The sequence below is a fragment of the Taeniopygia guttata genome, chromosome 13 (genome assembly GCF_048771995.1).
Source record: "Taeniopygia guttata chromosome 13, bTaeGut7.mat, whole genome shotgun sequence".
Taxonomy (NCBI): domain Eukaryota; kingdom Metazoa; phylum Chordata; class Aves; order Passeriformes; family Estrildidae; genus Taeniopygia; species Taeniopygia guttata.
In genome coordinates this window covers 6,107,475-6,130,338 of record NC_133038.1, presented here as the reverse complement: position 1 = coordinate 6,130,338, position 22,864 = coordinate 6,107,475, and the positions used below count along the sequence as shown (strand labels likewise).

General features: G+C 41.4%; 1 protein-coding gene across 6 annotated transcripts in view; it reads right to left on the bottom strand.

Moving 5' to 3' along the window:
- The window catches only part of SGCD (sarcoglycan delta), a 308,895-nt gene that overhangs the window by 254,166 nt on the left and 31,865 nt on the right, over nt 1-22,864 (bottom strand). For 4 of the 6 annotated variants that reach the window (XM_072935308.1, XM_002198133.7, XM_072935312.1 and 1 more), the window contains exon 2: nt 19,452-19,573. The exons of 1 other annotated variant lie outside the window; for it this stretch is intronic. The gene's annotated coding sequence lies outside the window, so the exon portion shown is untranslated. Of the gene's footprint in view, nt 1-5,229; nt 5,333-19,451; nt 19,574-22,864 lie in introns of all 6 variants that reach the window. One more of the 6 variants, XM_072935307.1, reaches the window with a different exon arrangement.

Here is a 22,864-nt window from a genome sequence, read left to right as displayed (position 1 = left end):
CTTCTGGGGGGATGAGTCCTCTTCCCCAGAGCCTCTGGCTTCCACAACCCTGAAAACTAGAATTTTCTCTGAGCTTCATTTCTCATTTATAAATCACAGTAATGATGCCATGTCTGGATCCTGGAGTCTTCCTGCAAGTAATACTTCAAATATTGTGAAAACTATGCAAATACCACTCATGTTACCACAAAGGATACCAAAGAGAGTCATAAGAGGTGGTTCTGGTCTTAGAATCTTCAGCAGGAATTAAGTCATTTGGCACTAAGAATGAAGCATCTCTTTCTTCTTCAAACTAAGAAAGTCACATAACTTCAAATCTGTGCCAAGAGAACAGTTCTCATAGGTTAGGAAAAAAATTTGTAAATAACTAACAAATTTCACTGGTATCAGCCTAGACAGAACCAGACCTGCCACTGCTTATTCTGTCCTGAGAGGTGGGACCTACAGGGACTCCTCATAGATACCACAGATCTAAGAAAAATGAACATGCAATTGAATCTCTTGACTGCTTTAAAACAGTTCTTCCAGTTCAACCCAGAAGGGTCCTCGCACCCCATTTAAAACAACTCATGTGTGTCTTTACAGTAGATAATTCTTCTCTTTTAAGGAGGGATGTAAATTAAACTCTGAACCCTAATCACTTTAATAGTCCCACCTGACACTATAAATTACTGATGCAGAGTTTTTTTCATGCCCATAAATTACTGACACCATGTCCTCCTGCAGAAGATTCCTTCTCCTTAAAAGTGTATTAATATGTTTGTACCCAGTCTCCTTTTTAAGCACACTGGCTCACACTGTCAGCATTCCCAGTGCTCTAGGCACCAATTTTAAATTTCATAATCAATGATATAATTTTCCTTCGTGGCAGTAATTTGATTACTTCTCTTGGGTGTGACAGGCATTTGTGGCTATTTCTTTCTGTCTTCATCTCAAATTCCTAATCTTCCTTCCTTCCCTCCTCCCCATAAAACCTGTGCAAAATGGATAAAATAACATCAATAAATCAAGGCTCTTGCATTTTCCCTGAAGTGACTGTATTCCAGATTTCTTCTCTGAAACACAAACAAGGACATAGTTCATCTAGTTCAACAGCATGACCAAAAGGGGTATAAAATGATGATGATGTTTTCTGGCAGTTATTGCCAGTTTAGTTAATATGACTGACTGCTTTTCCCGTGTAAGCTGTCTCTTCTAGATTACCCTATCTTTGAAATAATCACCACTAGCACCTAACATTTAGTAATAATTTACTCCACAGCAATCGGTATGACAGAGCCCACATCAGCTGAAACAAAATTGCAACATTCAAGGAAAAAAAAAATTCACATTTGTTTCTGACAAGTTCAGAGTCCCTGCTGACCAACCTGTACACGGTATTATTGAAGTACAGTACATTTAGAACTTTTCATATACAGCATCAAAGGAACAGAGTTCAAACTAAAGTTGCAACTTTCTTCCCACTAATTTCAGAAGTTTTAATGACAGCAAGAACAGGAGGCAAGAAATCTGTGTATTAATCGAGTTCTAAAACAAGCTGCAGAAAGATGCCTGCCCATCCCTGATTTTGGCTGATTTCATCAATCACACAATTCCTAAGGACACTTGAAACCACTTCCATTTCCACAAACATCTGGAGAGACAAAGTGGAATGCAGCTGATAGCCACTACTGTGTTTTCTTTCAGGGAAAGTGTTTTTTTTTTCCAAGGTTAAGTAACTGATTTCTCTCTTCCTCTACCCCCCATTAATACAAAGCCTTCCAGAGGCAGGCTGGGGATCACACACACATTCTCTTAGCCAGGGCTGAGTAAAACAGAACTGCTTTGATTTTTTTCCCCATCACCCGTAATGTTTGGGTGAGATAAAATACTGCATGTGTGATATACAGATTTGGACTATGGAAGCTTAGCACAGGTGACCTAATTCAAAAGACAGATTTCCATGAAACAGATAATTCAGGGGTTTTTTCCCAACTGTTTTTTTAAAGTACTTGAGTCAAGACATTTAAAAGTAACTTGTGACATCAGATTCCATATTCTGTTCTCCCTTGAGGTATCCCACAGCAACCCAATGTTTTTCTGCTGGGCAACCACACTGACATAAGAATTTCTATTAAACTTTTATCTGCAAACATGATGCAATGGTGCTCATTTACAACTGCACAAGAGAAAGTCCATGACTGAGACAAAAGTAAATGGACCACACAAGCAAAAGAATTTTCAACTTTCAGATGTTGAGTTAGGCCAACACCAACTGTCCAAACTGTAATATCTAATAATTATTAATTATTTATCCTATTGGAGAAAAATATGTCAAGAGCTTGTTAGTTTGATGGAACAATCAACATGAGGAACCCCCCCATAAGTCAGACGCCGTTTTTTACTCAGAAGAGTTGTTAATCTTTTCCAGGAGCCCAAATGCTCATACATGAATTTTGAGAAGGCTGAAGCAGCAGAATATAACTGAACCAAAACTTTTCTTTGAAAAGAGCAATGCATATTCCTGGAATGAATAATTCCTTCTTTTCTGTTCTATTAATTCCTTCTTCTTGACATTCATATTTCTATCATAAATCAGCTGCAATTTTCTTTTCCCACAAGATGAAACCTGTGCTAGTAGACAAGTTCATATTCACTGTGAATTACTGAAGCATCCATGTAGCTTTTTTTTCTTGCAGATTATTTTCACAGAAATTTCTTTTAAGCAAGGTAGAAGCAAGTTCTTTTACAATGCCACAGCAGCAATTTGTTTTGCTCTTTTAGGTTCTATTTACTGAGCTAATAAAGACACTCATCAATTAAACATAAAAAGTGATTTTAAATTTAAAATTATAATTCTGAATTCAAGCTACATATATGAAGCTTACATGTTGCTTTTGCTCCCAGATGGAGCTGAAAAGAAATAGCAGATCTGACCTACAAAGGTGCTTGGAGGAACTATGGCATCACGTTCTGCTGCTCTTCAAAAGCAGCATCACACTTTGCTGCTCTTCAAAACCATCTATTTGTTCAGGGTCCCTTTCAGACTGAGAAGATATTAGCATTTTTCCTAAGGCCAACGTGTAAGGAATTAAAAATAAAATAAGAAAATAATATCTGAAACAGTGGCTGGATAGATACTATTGCAAAAATCTATATCCTCACATCCCTATTGCCAGCGTCACAGACTGTGGAACAGAGAACAATTCAGTATTTCAAAGGAAGCCAATAACCATCATGAGAGCTCCCATGGGTGACATTACTTAATGTGCAGTTTCATCTTCCAGAGGAAAAAGGAGCCTACAAGGAAAAACTATTTCCATAAACAAGGGTCTTAAAAGCCGAACAGAAAAAAGGTTTTGGGTAAGTTTCAAAATTCGGGCACTTCTGTCTAGGAATCCTGGTCATGTCCTTCCTCCCCTCAAATCTGGGGAGTAATCTAAAGCCAGTGAAAGCTCAAGACTTTGGGAAATGCAGATCTTGGGGAGCACTATATCTAAAGGGGCCGATAGGAAGAAGGAATTTCTTTATTTCTGTATCAGACTCCCCGTGGCTCTGTCAAAGCAGCAGCAGCAACACTTTACACCTTCCAGAGCACATACCCCACAACACACCTCATGTGAGCGACTGCATCCCTGCCAGAACAAATGTTAAAGCAGTTTGTTACTCCTCATCCTCCTCTTTGATCATTCCAAAGCTTTGAACAGTAACAGACTGCTGAGGAGAGAGCTACCAGCACCCACAGGGAGAGAGGATCTGCTACAGCTGATATGCAGCACACAGAGGCAGCGGGCAAGGATCTCCAAGGGAGGGAAAGCAGAAGGAATTGCAGGCGTTTCATCCTACAAGGATCAACAAATCCCACAGACAGACTGCAATTGCATGAAATTGCACTGCAAAAGGAAATATGAGAGGAACAGAAGTTACCTGCAATTTAATAGTTCTCATCGAAATGCAACCTACATTTTTAGGAGACTGAGGAAAAAGGGCACTATTTATGTCTATTTGGAGGACACAGGGAAAGCAAGAAGGGGAGGGAGGAAGATTCTCTTCTGCCAATTTTGAGACCAGGCAAGTGGCTTAGCTAAATAAACAAGGTCTTTGAAAGTATACTGATAATATTTTAAAGCTATAAGCAAAATCTGCATTCCAGTGGCAAAGCTATAAAACTTGCCTGGAGACTACACACGGTGCTCTAATCACACTGGCTCCTCAGAGCTGACCCATAAAAGCCAGAGCAAGTTACCGACAGATGAGCTAAAAATTTCTGATTGGCTTTTTGGAGGAACAAGCCATGGATTTGTATTTGGAAGCTATTCCAAAACTGCTAAGAGTCATGTAGAATAAACAGCCTTTTGCTCTGCTGCCAACATACCAGCCCAAAACCTCGACGAGGTGACTTCATACAGAAACAGAAAGGCTCTGTGTTTCTACCTACTAGAGCTTGCACTAAATTCCCCTCTGACACAGAGGAGCTCGGTGCCAGGGAACAACAATGAATTCACAGGCCAAAGGCTCACAGCTGCTGCTTGGCTTTGAAATCCTTCCTCGCTTTTACAGACTTAAATTGCAAAGGCTGCCAGAGCCCAGTGCCACTTGGAGGACCCCACTGATCACTCTGTGGCCACAAAGACCAGCCTGGAGACCTTCACTGCTCAACAGCTTCAGGTTCTGAAGTGCTGCTCCCCCACACATGTTGCCAGTGCAAGACCTGAGTCTCCAGAAATTTCTTGTAGGTGCACACATGCTGGGATTAGGAGGCTCAAGGTGCCTCCAAATGTTAATCAGGAAAATAGGAATACAGCACACCTGGCATGGCAGGGAAACCTTCTGCTAGAGCAGGTTGCTCAAAGCCCCATCCAGCCTGGCCTTGAACACTTCCTGGGTTGGGAAAACATGCTGCTTTTCTTACTGGAAAGGAGACTAAATACAAAACTATCTCCTGTGTAATTCTGCCCAGCAGTTCCTGGCAGCTCCCTGTGAAATGGAACCATCAGCTGTAAGGTGTCCCCTCTGCACCCAGGTTTCAGGACCAGGAAAACTTAGTTACCAAATGAAATGCTGTGAGCAAGCATGAGCAGCCTTTCAGCTGTGACAGGAAACCAGACACAGGGTAATTCTTTATTCACACATCATAGACTGACTGCAGTGACTTCAAACACTTGCCCTTTTTTTCTCTGCAATGCATACCATATCATTACCCCCTGAGAGGCCACTTTACACTTGGCTCTCCTGCCTCCTTTCTCCTACCTTGTTGTATTAAGTTATATGGAAAATAACACCTAAGTGGCTCCACATCCTGCAGGGAAGTAGCTTAAAACATCACTCAGTCTTTCTGAAAATTTTCATGCCACTGCAAACAAAAAAAAAAAAAAAAAAAAGTCAGTCATTATACCTCAAACTCGACAGTTTCTTTTGGATTGAAAACTATAAATTAGGTAAAAATATTTATTTATTCAAACACATGGGTTTTCTTTCCACCAAAACACTTCTGACAGCTGCAAAGATGACAGTAACCTGTGATACCTTCTCTGCATCACCCTTGTGGCTGTCTTGTTATTTCTAGAAACCCAAAAGTCACCTCCTGAAAAAGCAAATCATTCTGTCCTAATTAGAAGCTTCTGAAGACAAACTTCAATTGGGATGTACACTTCCCACACATTAAACACTAATTCAGAAAGCGGGAAGCCCTTCTCAGCATGTCCTTCACATGAGAGGTAGAAGACTTAAAAACACCAGGTTTAAAACCCAAGCTAAAACCTCTACTGTTTAATAATGAAACACAGCAGTTGCATTGCAGCTTCTAGAGCTCTTCTAGTAATAAATAAAACCCTGACTGCAGCAAGACAGGTTTTGAGCAGCTTCCCCACAGTCGCAAAGTTTTATAGGACAGGAATTTACCCTCTCAGTGCAAACGCAGGGGGTGATAAACTCTTTTTCCTCACACACCTGCTAGGAGGGGTATATAACTGCATTAAGGCCATCCCAGTCTCTTCCCAGGGCTGACACTGTCTTCTAGGCCAGTGATCAGCCACACAGTTTGTGAACAATCAGGTCAAAATACCTCAAGTGCCACAGGTTCCCTGTGTTCATCTTCGTTGGTGGAAAACAGGAACATTTACTGGGCTGATTTAGCTTTTCTGCAGCAAGCTCTCACTGCTTAAAAGCACCTCCCAGTCAAGGTCAGTCCCAACCATGCAGGTGCACTACTGCTGGACAAGCAGAAGTGCATGGAGAAGTGAGCACTTCAGAGCCTGTAACTCTCCTCTGATCATCTAATGCTGCTCATAATGCTAATCTGATCATTTATCAGGGATGTCACAATTCTTCCTAGGCAAGGCAAACACTACCAGCAACCAAAACACTAATTTAAGGACTATTAATAACTTCATCTCCAAAGGCAGTTAGTATTTTCATTTGTGGCAAAACTTCAGTTGCTTGGGACACTTCCTGCAAAAAACAGAACTTGTGCGGAGTAGGCTAGCAACTACATATGACCCCATTTGAGCTCTAAATTATTGATGCAGATTTTTTCAGGGCAGATATCCAGTGATTCAATATCAACAATCTGACATTATTCTTGCCTGTGTGCTACCAAAAGCCAAAACACACTTTGGGACTTTTTGACAGCATGTGTGGTTTAGGCAGCCAAAGCACTGTGCCCTGAAACTAACAACAGTAGGAGTTACATAAGTACAGTTTCCTAGAAACACTTGCACTCTCAATTTTCACCTACTTAAAGGGAAGTGACAAGGCTGTAAATCTCACAATCAAGGTTCTGGTTCATCACATGGGGACAATTTATTTTTTACCTTCTGTACAAATCCCTAATAAGGTAACTCCAACATTTACTTTTATTCAATTAAACATAATCTCCTGGTAACAGAATATAAGAAAACTTTAAAACATTCTGTGTTGCTTCTAGCAGCGTGCAGTTGGGAGTTACACAAATTACTGCATTCCCCCCCTTGCTGTTTTCTGATGTGGTATAAATTGGCACAATTCTGCTGAGTCCTGTAGATTTACACCAAAGCGTGGCTGATCCACATAGTTCCAAGCTTTCAAAATGAGGCATAAAAAATATATTTGATATGCCCCACCTGAATAATATCAGAGACAGCTATTGCCATTGCAATCTATCCCCTCCCAGTCCCCTCTCCCTGCTGCCAGTCATGCCCAGCACCAGAGGGGTCCCTTTGGGCACCTCAGCCCCATTTCACAGGAAGCACTAACTGCTTCATTAAAGGCTTTAATCACTTAAAAACTGCTAGAAGTAGCAAAGGGGAAAAGCATACAAGTTCCTCTCTTAAATGTAATTAAGGTGTGATGCTCTACTCTTGAACTGCACAGGTAGAACTCACGGTTTCAAGGCCCTCCTTCTCCTGATGCCTCAGAGCATTCCAGCTGAAAACTCTGTTGTTTACTCTTTAAGTGAGAGGCCCTGAAATATCATCAATGCTCACTTTTGAAACCCTACAATTTTAATTACCATTTTCAGAAACCCTCTATCACATGTTTTATGTACAATCAATGCTGACCCATAAAGGGAAAGCACTCTCATATTTTGGTATACAAGAAGTTTGCTCTTTAAGAAGAAAACAATCAATTACTGATCATCTAACTGCCTCTCTGTGCATATCCATTGCTCTTATGTTATTGCAAATTAGACATGATTATGTCCCAAGAAAGCAAAAATGCTATAAAACTCCACTTCTGATTTGTTCAGTATAAGATTTTATTTACATTGTTACTTAGGGGGGTAGATTTTTATTTTTTTTAAACCTACACAAAGCATTGTTCTCTGTGTAGCAGCTAAGGGGGCAAAAAAAAATTAAATCTTGCAACACCACAATTTGATCAATGTGTCTTGACACTGCTTCCTTCTAAATCATTCTTAATATGCTGAGATCTGAATGCATGTTGACACATCAAGATACAATTGTGTGAGAGTTGTCATGTATTGAAAGAAAACTCTTCATATATGTAACTCTGGTTTTAATATGCTGTAGCAGATTATGCCATAAGAAGCTTGTCATGCCCAGATTTTGCGCTTGAGTGTTACTTTTTATTTCATCTGAGGTGCAGGATCAATCTGCAGTCCTTTCAAAGAGGCATTACAAAGTATTTCTGAGAAAATTACTGGCTTTAAACACACAAGAATAATGCTTTCCTAATTATCACCCATAAATAAGAGGCATAAAAAGCCCAGTGACAGACATTGAGAGAAAAGATGTGCCAGGACATCCATGTTCTTTAGTTTTAGTTCATCACAGATAGGTTGCTAAAATGCTGAAGAAAAAGCCTACCTTAAATTTCTGTTCTAAGTCATTAGTTGAATTTTAAAAGTAATGTATTTGTCCATAAATGGGTGCTATCAGGTACATCTCAGCCAACCTGCTGAAATCAATATCATTTACATTTGCCACTCAGCAGAGATGAGCTAATAGATTCATATTTGGAAATAAAGGCTTAAAAATAGTAAGCCAAACTTCTTATGCCCTCTTCAAAGGACCCGAAACTATACCTCACATGCAGGCACTTGTATGGCAGCAGGCTAAAGAACAGCCATCCTGTGGTAACATGCAAACCAGAGATTTGCACAAAAATGGGCAGCTAAAACAGAAAGGATGTGTAAGTACACATAGGCTATGGAACACAAAACCGAGCACAAAAATTGCACAAATCTTATTACTTAAAACAATCAGGTCACAAACCCCAGTGTATTCTCAGAAACAAGATTCTCATAATTCATAGCAAATACTTTAATATTTTTTGCAGCCCAAATGATATCCAGCTGTGCTTGAAGTCTCATTACTCCCTATCCCTATAAAGTCAAGTACAGCTCAACCAGAGCAGGAGAAAAAGTCATTTCTCTTCAGAGGAGAAAAGAAAGAAGAAAAAGGAAAATAGAGCTGAGCAAGCTTCCTTCTTTGAAGGAAGGTCATAAGCAAAGAGAACGCAGCAATGGGGTCTTGGGCTGCCTGGTCAGCAGGCAGGCACCAGCTCCTGCCAGGAAAGCAGCAGAGCACTCCTGGAGCCACAGCAGCCTGCTTGGCTCTGCAGGAATATTCCACTCTTTACCTTCTCCTCTTGCTCCAGCACTGAACCTTGCATGTTAATTCCAGGAATCCTCCTTATTTGATTTCTGATGCATTAAAGTCTATTGATCTTCAGTGACTATGAAAGGTCAAGTCAAAACAAAGCAGGAACATTTTGCAATGCACAGGCCTGTAAAGAAGAAAAAACTCCTAATGAGAGTAAGTGGTTCCTGTGCAGATTGAAGAGAAACTCCAGCCAGACAAATTTATGTCTAGTTACATGGATATAAGCAGAGAGGAATTCCTTTGGCCAAAACTTGGGCCAAAACTTCAAGCAATACTCTGTGGTCTTATCCTGTGTTTTTATTTGCATACTCAGGACACAAATTTTAATCTCAAAACCTCAGATGTTATTAGTATTTGTTTAAAGGCCAGGAAAGGATGCTCTCATCTTTCATTGTGACCTCCTGTTCAATACAGACCAGAAGATGGAAGTCAAAACCTTTGTCACCCATCTCAGAGTGGAATGGGGATGAAAAGTGAACCCCTTCCATACTCAGGGCATCCCAGGTCAAAACAGGCAATGGCAGGGAAATGAGAAGCATGTAGGTGCCTGATTTTTAATATCTGTGATATGAAACCTTTCATACAAGCTAATTTATGGAACAGTTACATTTTCTTTTTCCAAACTTTCTCATTCCACTCAAACCTACCCACAATGAAAAATGATGTTGTGATTAGAGGCATGCTTAATTACTTTCCAGCAATAAAATTTTATTAACCAAATCTTTATCCTAGCCTGTATATTTTCTTATTTATTTTTACATATTCATAAATATTCAAAGCCATTAAGATGATTATTAATTGCAGCAGAATGCAATTAGGTGGCTTTCCACAATAGCAGTCTTTAAAAGTGCAATGTGTATTCACTGTTTTTCCAGCACCTGGCTTCAATTATATAGCATTTTGAGGTTCTCTGTTATCATGATATAATGAATGCTGTCCTTAAATAGCAACGCTACCTGAAAGAAACAACACTGATCTATTACTACATTAAGCTCAGCTGTGTAGTGAGTTGTGTCATATAACGAAACCTTCACAAAACTGATTACCTGCAGAGCTTCACATTGTTCAAAATGTTACCAAGTCACATTCTCTTTCTGGCCACAAAGTTGTCATCTTTTCCTTCCCCCAAATAATTCCTCTTTAATCTTTTCACAGACTTTTACACCTGTGCTACGTCATTTCCAAACTAATATTTTAAAAGGTGCTGATCAACCACTCCCATGCACACTGGATGCAGAAAGGGTGTGCTGGCAGCAGGGAGAGAGAATTTATAGCATTATGGACATTGCACACTATAAAACACACAAAATCTCGTTAGCAGACTGCCTTTTCAGGAGTTACTCCTCCAGAAAGGAAAACTCTTTTTGAAGGTCAGCAGCCTGACCTCACTGATGTTTACAGCACCGATCCCCAGCAGCCACTTAAGGGAAGCTTTCAGCATCTCGCCTCTCTAAGCGGTGGCAGCCCTCATAAAGGGCAGGATATTGTTACAGCTTGCAAGAGCTCACATTAACTTTTAGCCTAAGTGGTAAATTTTACCTCCAAAATGATCATTTGCTTTTGAAAGCATGCGCTTAAATCATTTTAGCTTCACCTGACCTCGCTCCCATTCCACGCACTCCCTCAGGTGTCAGCGCCCACCCCTCCCTTACACACCTATTGCAAGAACAGAAATGCTAATTTGGGAACATTTCACCCAATTATATTGTTGTTCTCTTTATTCAACTTGCTAAGGGAGAGGCAAAACTCAGGGTGATGATGAAAGCAAAACCAGAGTTCCAGGGCAGCAGAGAGGCTGCTGAAGGGAACTGGAGGGGGATGGCTCCCAGGAGGGGATGCAGGGCAGGCAGCTGCCAGCTCTGCATACAGCCAGCAGCAGCGAGGCACAGGCATTTAGCCTGCACCATTCCCACAGCGTGACTGCCTGGGAGACATGAAATGTGGCAGCTGCTCCTGGAAATCTCCTCAAGTCTCTCTTGGGATTTGGCAGTTTCATTGGTTTCTGCTCTGCTAACAGCAAAGCCAGCTGAAGGCACACCTGGGCTCTGGGGAGCATTGGACTTCAAAAATTTACAGCATCAGGGGTGGTGCTGCTGCCTGCATGCAAAACACAGCTTGTGTTTCTTATAAAAATTCTCAGACATTTTTCAGCCTCTGCTGTGCAAAAAGCCCTTCTAAGCAGCTCACCTACCACCGATTTTCCCTCTGCGAAAAACTGAGATGTTCCTAAAATAGTACCATGTTATACTGCAGTGCTATCCAACTTGGATCCTGTAATCCCCTCCGAGAGGGGACCCTGGCACTGGTGCTCACAGCCCACTGACAGCAGAGGAGCCACCCACAGAGCTGCAGTTTCAGGAGGAAGGATTTAAAGAGGTGATTTGGGGAACCCTGTACATGTACAGCAGGAGAAGGGACTTGTGGTGGTTCACTCTAAATTGAGATGTAAATATGTTTTTCAGTCAAAATATACTGATGCACTACCTCACCTGAGATTGTAATTTTAGGGCTGTATAACTTTATCAGAAGAACATCACATTCCAGTCAACTTTTTACTTACTAATATTCCTTGCATTATTCAAGAAGAGATAAAAAATTAAACAAGAAGAAAATCTTACCGAAATCTAAACAAAAAAAAAAAAAAATAGAAATATATTAATAGTCCTGTCTGCTTGCCCTAAAGGCTTACTTACTCATGTGCCTCTTGTTTGGGACAAACAACTGTTCCACAGAAAACAGCCTTCAGGAGGGGGAAAAGGCATTCCAGCTATTATTGTATCAAGATGGAGATCATCCAGCCAAAATGAATGACATGAATAAATGCAGTGATTAGCTAAAAGGAGACAAGTGAATTAGTAGATAGCATTCCTACTGCAACAACTATTTTTTGCTGCATAGTACAAGACACCAAATTCACTTTCTAACTTGATTTATAACTTCAGAACTAATGCAGCAATTAGCTAAAAATTAACAAGTGTGTCTTACTAGCAGCCAAGATTTTAATTTTAAAAAAAAATCCAGTAACCTTAACAGAAAGCTTTCAAAATACTTTAGGAAATAAGGATCTAGTAAGAGGTTAATATTGTTAAATTTTTTTGCATTGGCATATGAAAATTTAACACATTAGAAAAGAACTAAGATGAAATGAAATGCTTTAATCAAATCCTGTGACATCATTTTTGTTGAAACAATTTGGAAAATCAGAGAGATTAATGCTGAAATGCATTAGTAAGATAGCAAGTGAACGTAAACATACTTTCTGCAATTTCTGCTGATTCAATTTTGAAAACCTACAAGATTAAAACTAAGGCCTACTTATAAGATGGCAAGTGAGCACAAAGTTATTACTGTTCAAATCACAGAACTTTTATATGACAATAATCAATGAGAAATCACATTAAAGCTGCTTTTCACATTCATCCCATTATTTGGTAAAGACGCTAACAAAATTCACTCCCTCCTGTTACAATAATATGAAACAAATATAAAATTATCCAGATCACGAAAAAACCTACATTCCAAGATACCAGTCAAAACCCAGAATCAAACTTGTAATGCAATTCAACAAAGTATTATTAAATTAGGCCCAACTGTGGAAAAAGAGACTCGGTCCCTAGTGCTGGCTGTTGCACACCCTGGCAGGCCAGGATGCTGCTGGGAAATCAGCCAGGCTGATTACTGTTATAAGAAATCTTTTATTTGGCTCTTCAAACTGCTGATGTCAGCTCCTTCCGCTCTTAAAAGAACCCGTGTTAGACTACAAATAAGAGAAGTAACGGAAGGATTATAGGTAGGAATTAAAGAGGAACAAAACTTTTAGTCTAGTAGGAGTCCACACAAATTTTTTCAGTAGGGCAATTAAGTATATCAGGTAATACAGAGTAAGAGAAATATGGGGACCCTTCTTTGGGATCATCAGCAGAGGGTGGGAATGGGCCACTGAGACCTCAAATTCAGCTTTTCCCCCTCCCCACCAGGCACTGCCAGCAGTGCAATAATCCCTAAGCCAGACCCCAAACCCCCACACAACTCCTGCTTCCCCTTTGCCTTGCTGCAGAGCAAAAACCCAAATATACAGCAGTGGGTAGCCTGAACAGTCAGGTACAAATAACCTGGAAAGATACACCACCTAAAGCTAGGGTACAAATGGGTAAAAATGTGATCCTGACTTCCCAGCAAGCAAAGGAAAGCAGCTGCTTCGGGCCCCAGAGCAGCACTCAGACCCCACTGCTGGAGCCCAAAGCCTACAGCAGTGCTGAGCAGCCTTCCCTGCCCAGGGACCCTCCTGCCTGCCTCAGACCACAGCAGAAATCTGCAACACGAGCATATCCTGCAGTTTATAAAGCCTCTGATAATTCCACAGCTCCCTGCCCTCCAGCCTGAGATTGTGGATTTTATTTTTCTCTGATTCTAACAGCACCAAATTAAGATACAGGTTCTGGCTGGCAGCCTTGAGTGACCTTTTTAAAGGCCTGAAATATATTTGAACTCAAAGTCCCTGGCAAAGGGGGCCTGGCAGGCTGCTTTTACATGACCAAACAGGGCTTGGCCACAGCAACACCCCCACAGACCAGATAGGATGAAAAGGGCAAGGTTCTCAAAATATGACTGACTTTGAAATTCAGATGACAGGGCTTCTGTACACAGGGTATTTGACAGTTCTGTAACACAGCAGCTCTGGTCACCCCTTGAAAAAAATTCAAAGTTTCCATAAAGACAAGCTTTTCCAATTCTGCATTCATAACTTTGCTAAAGGGGTCCATGGGTTCCAGAGCCTTTAGAGGGAGTGGGCAAATTGAAGCAAACCCATCAACTCCTGCAGCTCAGAGAGACCAAAGTGAGCTTTCTCCTCCTTTTTTACATTAAAAGTGCCTAATTAAATAGAATGAATCAAATCCAGCCATGAAGCAAACAGAATTCAGAACATACAGCTGAGCACAAAATAATTAGTTATAAAAAGTCAGCTCCTCAGAAAAATAACACAACTGGATTAGGAAACTTTATTAAAAGTCAAGAGGGGGGAGGGTTGATATGATGATTTAAATATTATTACCCAGGTTAAACTTGAAAACCCCGCAGCATGTAGCAGAGATAAGCAGAGACCAGCATGGGTGTCCCAAGGCAGCTCTGTGCCTGTCACATCCCACATGGCACTGCCCCTCTGCTCCCCTGCTGCAAATTCACAGTCATTTAAGGACATCAAATATTCAGGGCAATGTAAAACACCCAAGTGAATCACTACCCTATGCAGCACGCCCCCAGGGATTTCTCATCTTCTGACTGTCAGTTTAAGCCACGGAGGAAGATGAAGAAGGCCAACAAAAGGGCCAAAGAAAATGTGGGCAGCTGTGGAAAGGAGCACGGTGTCCTGAGCAGGTTTGGAGCTGTTTGGAGCTTCTCTGCAAACACAGAGCAGGGAGTGGGACAGTCCCTGCAGCAGGGACTGCTCAAGCACCTTCCTCTGCCCAGCTTTGGCTGGAGCAATTGCACCCAGCCACAGGCAGAATTAGCACAGCTCTTTCACAGATCAAGGCACCCTGGAGCTGAACTGGAAAACTACAATGGAATAAAACAGGACCTTTGTTTACCTCAAGCCTGACACCTTCGTTTTTACTGTGAGATCTTCCACTTTACCAATCCAAATTTGAGAGTTGAGGAAACCCTAAAACAAACCTGCAAGGAAACCACTTAAAAATCATCACACACCAATAACTGAATAAACTGAATTCCATGTCAGGAAGAGATGAAAAAGGGCAAATATAATGGGAACCTCCTGTTTCACACCAGCTTGTGAAATGCCCAGCTGTGTCAGAGAGAGGGGACTGTGCAGGGTATTTACTGCCACTATGATTTCCTGAATTAAAACCCAGCACTTACAGGATCACACTGGTTTGGTTATCTTTTAATTCACTGTGTTTCTAAATCACCTCTAAGTCACACCATTATCACTTCAAAGCACAAACCTTAGTTATTTAATACCTTACAGCAGCACCTTGTGCACACTGTACACATGTACCTGGTCCCTCAAGTGCTTCCCACCATAAATAAAGTTATTAGAGCAGCTCTTCACTCACAGCTCAGGGCCACACTGTACCAAGCCCTCGACAAACAAGCAGAATAGCCTCTGTCCTGGGCACCTCATTCATCTGCTCCTGCAGTTCCTATTCCTGTGTCTGCTGCAATGCTGAACATGACATTAGTAGTTAACAGCAGCTTTAACTCATTTTGTCTAATTTGAAATCTCAGGTTAAAAAAAAAACCCAAAAAACTACGTTTTCAGCAACTTTTTCTTTCAGAAAGTTGCAAAGTTAGTGAGATTCATTTAAAAAAATAGAGACAAAAGGCCTAAAGGGCAAGGACTGAAAAAAAAATTAATACATAGAGGCTGTAAGGGAATCATATGACAAATGTAACTGAAGGCAGACCACTGAATGAGTAAAAACCATCAGCAAAAATGATTGTGTAAGGGTAAAAATGAAGTGTGATAGTCCTGTCACCTTTGGGGCTTCAAGGGATGAATAATGAAAAGTCCTGGATTAGAGCTCATAGAAAACAGGGCTGAGAGGGATCTCCAGAGGTTATCTGGTCCATCTCCATACCCCACAGCAGGAGCAGCTCTACAGATATCATTCCTGACAGATGTTTTCCTAACATCTTAAAGACCTGCAAGGATGGAGTTGCTACAACCCCCATAAGCAACCTAATGGTATATTTAATCCTAGAAAGTTTCTGTCGCAAAAGTAAATCTCACTTGCTGCAGTTGAAGCCCATCCTTTCTCACCTCATCTCCTATGGACAAAGAGTGTTTTCCCTTCCTTATGCAGCAGGAGAAAAAGGCAGGAATGTTGTGACAGACTCAACCACCAGGTTCTAATTTTTGCTACTGCCATTCCCTCTACTCTATTTGGTTGGTAATCTGATTTTTTGGATGGCATACTAAAAGTAACAATGGTAACAGGATAGAAACTTTAACTGATCTGTCGTGTCTACAAACAGTTATTCTTGCACACAGGAGGACATGGACCTGTTGGGGTCAGTCCAGAGGAGGCCACGAAGATGCTCACGGGGCTGGAGCACCTCTGCTGTGAAAACAGCCTGACAGAGTTGAGTTTTTCATCCTGGAGAAGAGAAAGCCCTGGGGAGTCCTTCAAGCCCCTTCCAGTGCCTAAAGGGACTCAGAGAGCTGGAGGGAGACTTTAGAAAAGGGCAAATAGTATGGAACAAGGTGTAATGGCTTTCAGATGAAGGAGAACAGGTCTAGCTGAAAAGGAAGTAATCCTTCCCTGTGAGGGTTCACAGGCACTGGCACAGCGTGCCCAGGGAAGCTGCGGCTGCCCCAGACCTGGAAGGGTCCAAGGCCAGGCTGGAGAGGGCTTGGAGCAACCTGGGATAGTGGGAGGTGCTCTGCCCATGGCATGGGAGTTGGAATAAGATGAGCTTTAAGATCCATTTCAGCCCAAACCATTTTCTGGTTCTATGTGGATCCTCTCTTCTCTGTAAAGATGGAGGGAGCACCATAATTCTTCCTCCCACGAGAACAGAGCTGGTAATTCTGTGAGGATATGGAGTGCAGCAATTCTCAGCTCTCTGACCCTTTCCCTTTCAAGTCACAGGCTCTTCCCAGTAGACAACACTAAAACTGGGAAGGGGGAGAAACAAACAAAAGAGAGAAGCATCTGCTGATCATGTTTTCAAGGTACAAGTCTCTAGGTAACTACAGGAAAAAAAAGCCAAGTTCTCCAGTCAACTGAAAGCTGTTGGCTTGATGCAGATGCTGCCTGGGAAATGACAATGGACTGTGTTATACAGGATCTCTCATCTGACCTGCAATATTAGGGCATTAAGTACGAGTCAAGCAGGCTTCTGAGAGCAAGAAAGCAGGAGCTGGTAAAAGATGTATTTTCTTAATAAACACAAAATTATAAGCCAGTACTTTCTGGATATTTATACAAGGCAGTAACACCACAGGAATGAAAGCTGTGGGGGTCTTTATATTTACTTGGTGAGCTTTCTTTGTGCACTCAAATCCAAAGCTTCACATCTTCAGGCTGTTCTCCCCAAATATGTGGGCAAGCATTTTTTCTAGGATGACAGCTCAGATCTTTGCTTTATCACACCACTCGGACAGCTAAGGTATTTCTAAAAACCACTAAATATCTTGGAATTCATAACATCTGTACATGCACTACCAACAGGAGAATTCCTGAGGGTATCTCTGACTCAAACAGCACTTTTTTTGTTTATTAATCCAATGACCTGCTCTGTTTCCTAATGCCAATTAAATATCCAAGAAAAGAGATGAAGGAGGGATGTAAAAGTTGTTCCACTTCCCTTATGCCTTCCAGCCAAAAGCTTGTCCCCTTTTCTGAGCCTTTTATAGTCTAGGCAGGTCTCACCAGCATCACCAGCCAAGGGAGAGCTCTTGCCTAAGGAACTGTCTGCCTAAACTCCTCAATTTATTAGAGCTTACAGACATCAGGGAGCAAAGAGGTGCAGCCAGCAAAGGTAAGTTGCAGAAGGAAGAAAATAAAAAACATTCATTATACACACACGCCTTGACTGCAGAATTGAAAGTTATGCAAAACAAAGGGCCCTGATTAATCATTAATTATACCATGTATCTCTTAAAAGCCATACATTCACTTTACCCACCTGAAAGTCACAGCCAAGATGATGTGGCCACTCAATCTCACAGCTTCAAAGCACACAGTAACAAGTTTTCCCCCCTTCTGGATCAGTTCCTTCCTCTGATCTCTTTAGGTATATTGACTTATTGCAATTAGGAATACACATTTAGCAGAATGGAAATTAATGGACCTACATAAAAGGAGTGCCTGGCTCTCTAAGCAATCCCAATGCCAAACTCCTTAGTAAGGAAAAATTTCCATTCAAAGTAATGGGAATACAAAACACTTTAGTCTTGGCTCTTTGGGATTGATCTTTAGAAGAAAGCTGCTTCTATTTCAGTACCAAATCAAACAGCCAGACTTTGCTAAGTGGGAACTCTACTTTTGTGCTCACCAGGTGCTAAGCCCTGACAAAAAATGTGAAAGAAAGTGGGTTTAAATGTGATGCCATACCTGTGGTGTTCAATGACTGATCTTGAGTCTTCTGGGGAAAAAAAGGGGAGTAAGGAAACAAAAACCTAACTGTACTTGAGTCTACTTTCCTTGCTTTAAAGTGGACTTCTTTCACCCCTCCAAAAATTAGACCTGTCCCACTGTTCCAGCTAAGAAAAAGAGATCAAATGCCATTGCCATGAAGACATCGATGAGAGCTTGGATCCCACTCATCAAAATTTTAACAGGATCTCGACATGCTCAAAATTAGATGTTGTTTTAGAAATAATTTTAAAACCCCAAAACACAAGAATCCTGCCACGTTCTCTGAGCTCTTTTCAGCCAAGACTTGCCTTTGAGTCAAATGTGTCTCTTAATTAACAACTAGTCTTTCAAAAATTAACAAAGGATAGCAGTACTAAAGGCTATGGAGGCTACAAAGAGAAACAAGAATAATGTTGTTAGCTTTTTGCTATGCTAGATGAGACATTACTGTGCCAGAGGCACAAGTAATGGAAATGTACTTTTATATAAATCTCCTTTCTTTGCTTGGATTATTTTAAATGACTCCACTACAGTGTATATTAACCTAGCCACCAACCTTCCTGCAGTCAGCTTTCTTTTTACAGTTTATTAGGAACACAGCCACTGAGGAATGGCCAAAGAATAGTGAATATTGTCACACTCTTCCCTTTGTTTGTTAAACACACAGAATGGCTGCACAAGAAACTGAACAAAAAAAAAATTACAGGAGGCAAATTTTCTGTCCCTGTCACCAAATATTGAACCCTTTGCATCAGATCTGACATAGGAGCAGAGCTTCCTCACTTTCAGCAGGGCAGCAGCGCCCTTGGCCTTGGCCAGGGGTTACAATGGACAAGGACCTGAGAACTGCAGCTGTTTTCTTCCCCTCTCCTCTCTAAACTGACTTATAAATGGCTTTTTTCAGAAGCTGGAGCCCACAGTGTGACTGGTCAAGCTAAAACAGATCAAGGGTCAAGTCAGAAATACACTCCACACTTCTCAAAAACATCTTTTACTGTTCCTTCCTACTCCATCCCAAAGCTGTGCCCAACACTGACCAAACACACAGCTACACTGCTACAGGGGTGAACACTGCCCTTCCTTTTCCCATATTAAAGTTACATGCTGCAGGACTTCACTTCCCCAGGAAAGTACAACTGTGTGAACACACATAACATTCAAAACCAAGAGCTAAATATCTTATCACTTTCTTTTCCAGTACGTTACATTCAACACTTTTCCTAATTTTCCTACCCTAGAGCACAGATAGCAGCATCCTACTTACTCTGTGAGGGTACAGGGGAAGTTCAGCATTTAGCAATGGTGAGAAAATTGGTTTAGATCCCTGAGGGAAGGTGCTGTAGAAGTGCATTCAATTCAGTTGTAATTCAATCCAGTTTGCTGGAGCTGAAAGAAAACAAAACACTTTCAAAGTTAAAGGGAAAGCCAGCATCTATTTTATTTTTATATGTGCATGTACATATATAGACAAACACACACACATAAAAATATTTTTATGTAAACATATATTTATGTATGTTTGTATAATGTATTTTATTTTTGTATGTTGGTATACACACACACACACCTACACCTGCAAACACACACAAAGCCTTAAAACTTTAGGAAGTGCAATTTCTAAGTAGAGCATTAGAAAGACAAGGTTAGCATAAGGCAAGTTCTGCCAGGCATACAGAAGTACAAACTGTATGGAAAAGAATAGTTAAAGGCATTTTCTTCTACTATCATTTTTTTTTTCCTCAGGATATGAACAAAATCAAAGCAATTAAATCATTACCTTGAGGAAAAAAACCCACAGTAATTGTGCTTAATCCTCTGAGTTGCTATAATGAATACACCTAATTTACTTTGACTAAGAGAAAATGTATTTTTTTCTTCCAAAGCTGACAAAGGTTGGATTCAAAGAAACCAAAGAAACTCCCACTGTACTTTCCTCAAAAGAGAGGGAAAAAATAGCCCGTAGTGTGCAATTATCTAAAGGTAAACAACCAGGAAGGCCCACTGCAAAGTATACCTGTGATTTATAATGGTGAAGAGCTTCCAAAGGGGAGAGCCTGCAACAAGTTCTCTCCCCCCTTTTATCTGCCTAAGGCAAATTGCAGGATAGGGAGATGAGTTCTACCATTTAAACTCTGCAATATCAATATTTCGTCCCTGGGAGTTCAGTTCACAGCATGAAAACTCTCCAGCTGCACTAAACAAGGCAGAAGAACTGGTTCAGACAAGCAAATTACCTATCTGCTCCTCTCTGACCTCCAGCACCTTGCAAAAATTGGGTGGAGGAAAGAGCTGCTGGTGCTGCTGCCAGCAGATCTCCCTGAGCTCCTCAGCCCTGGCAGAATTATAGGGGCAACTTTACAGATGGATGAACTGTTCTGGAAGAATCTTTTTAATGCAGCTGACGCAAACAAGCTTTCCTCCAACACCAGGGAAGCGTGTCCCACATGTTTGCTCCTCCTGTACAGGATTTCTGCCAACAGCCCAGCGACATTTCTGGAGGGGAGTTTCTGACCAAGAGTGGAGCAGGGGTCAGTAAGTCCTGGGGGAAACGTGAGTGGGTGGGGAAAACCAGAACCAGTTTCCAGGCCAGACCCTCTCAAGGGCACTCCTGTAGAAATGTGGGCACATTTTTGTGGGGTACCAAAGAACTGAAGAAGCAAAAGACTCATTTGTCTCTGGGAGAGATTGCTGAGCTAGGACCCTTCCAGGATTCTTGGTTCAACATTTCAACACTCAGTGATGCACGTTTCCTCAATGACAAAGATGAGCATTTTCACCATTTTTAACACATACCAACTAAGAACATGAGCATTTTCACAATTTTTAACATATACCAACTAAGAACATGAGCATTTTCACCATTTTTCACATGTACCAACTCAAAATATATATTCCCTTGTTTCAGAGCAAAATGGCATCAGTGCTTGTACCCAGAAATTCAGGAAAGGACAGGACAGAAAGGGCAAAGGCTGCCAAAGGTCAGTCTCTGAGATCAAAGGGAAAGGTGCCATAGGGAACATCTCTGCTCAATCCCTGAAACCTCAGCACTTTGCACTGAGATTTAGCGCCGTATGTACTCAGCAGTACATACAGTGTTGACAAAGCTTTTATTTTTAAACAAATAAAGGCCAGAAAGTACAGATTTCCTTAACTCTCACAGGTCTTCAATTATGCAGTGCTGCATCTACCATGTAAGCATATTTCCAGAGCTTTAGCATTTGACATTTTGAGATAAAATGTCATGAATAGGATTTGTGTACCTCTCTCCATCTGTGCCCCTCCACCCCTCCACTTCAACTTGAAATCTTTCAAAGCATCAGACCACTGGTTCAAACTATCCCTTTCTTTTACGTTCTTCAAGTTTAGGATCAAAAACCAGACAGACTTTAATGGTATCTTGCAAACAGTTTGCTATAGGCCTCACTTCAAGAGCTTTTCTTCTCTAGTCTGCCCACTAAGCTAATCAGTGATTTTTCTGCTCATTAAGTACTGCTGGTGGAATCACTCTTGCCTATCAGGGAGACTCTGCTGCTGTTTGCTTCTCCTGCCTTTCCCCTTCTAACCCAGGACCACAACAGCCTCTTAAAGAAATCAATGGCCCCTGCTCAGGTCACAGCATTTTTGGCCTTTACACTGTGCTAAACCTGAGAGGCTCTCAGCTAGAGACTACAAATTTCAGCTTCCTGTGCTTTCACACTGATCTCCTCATGCTCCTTAAATCTATCCTCATTTGCTATGCCCTAAGCAAGAAATGAGAGGCAAACAGGAGGCACGAAACTCAGTAACGATTTAAGTGAGCTTCTGTGAACTTCTGGATTGCCCTGGATGTGCAGCAGGGACACAGGAGACTGCTTTGCCAAGTCAAGCCAGCAGGGAAGAAGGAGGAGAAGGAATTAAATGGTATGGCATGTGTGGGACTGGTTTCTCCACTGGCACATGGATTCATCATCAAACCAAAGGAGTGCAGTCATTAATTTTATCACACTCTTCTGGGCATACAGTTGTGGTGAACCCAGCTCCTGAAAAATAGATTGCAGGTGCATTTTCTCTGCCTGAAGGAGAACCTATATCCCAGCCACTCTCTTGTTCTTATCTGATACAAATATGCTGCTTTCCAATTTCACTCTATCTTGTCTGTACTTTTATCTACTTTCCTCTAATTGTACAGCTCTTCCTGAAAGGTCAATTGTTCCTCATCCAGCTGATGGCCTCCCAATGGAGTCTGAACTGATTATGAGCCCCTGCCTACTTTTAAGAGCAATGGTGAAGAAGATGTTTGGCATTATTAAGATGTGATGTCCTGTCAAGGATGCCTTCACAACTGGAAGAGCTAATGTGACAGCTCTGAGCTTGGAGAAAATAATAATAATAATAATAATAAAAAGTTGCCTTTCTTCTTCTCTAATATTTGCCCTGTGCTGTCAGGCTGCACGAGGGGGTCGTGCTCGCATCTGTTATCCAGGGCCCTGAAGGAATCCTTCACAAGAGTGACTCTGCCTGCAAAGCAAGCGGGAGGAGTTTGAAGAAGGCATGTGAAAAGCTGCCGTGGGTCTTCCAGAAATCAGAAATCTTGGCTGTTCCTCTCCTGAGAGCTGACCTGGGGCACACAAAACCACAGCGCCTGTGAAACACGAAGCAATCACACTGAACTCTTGCAGCCATTTGCATTTTCAACAA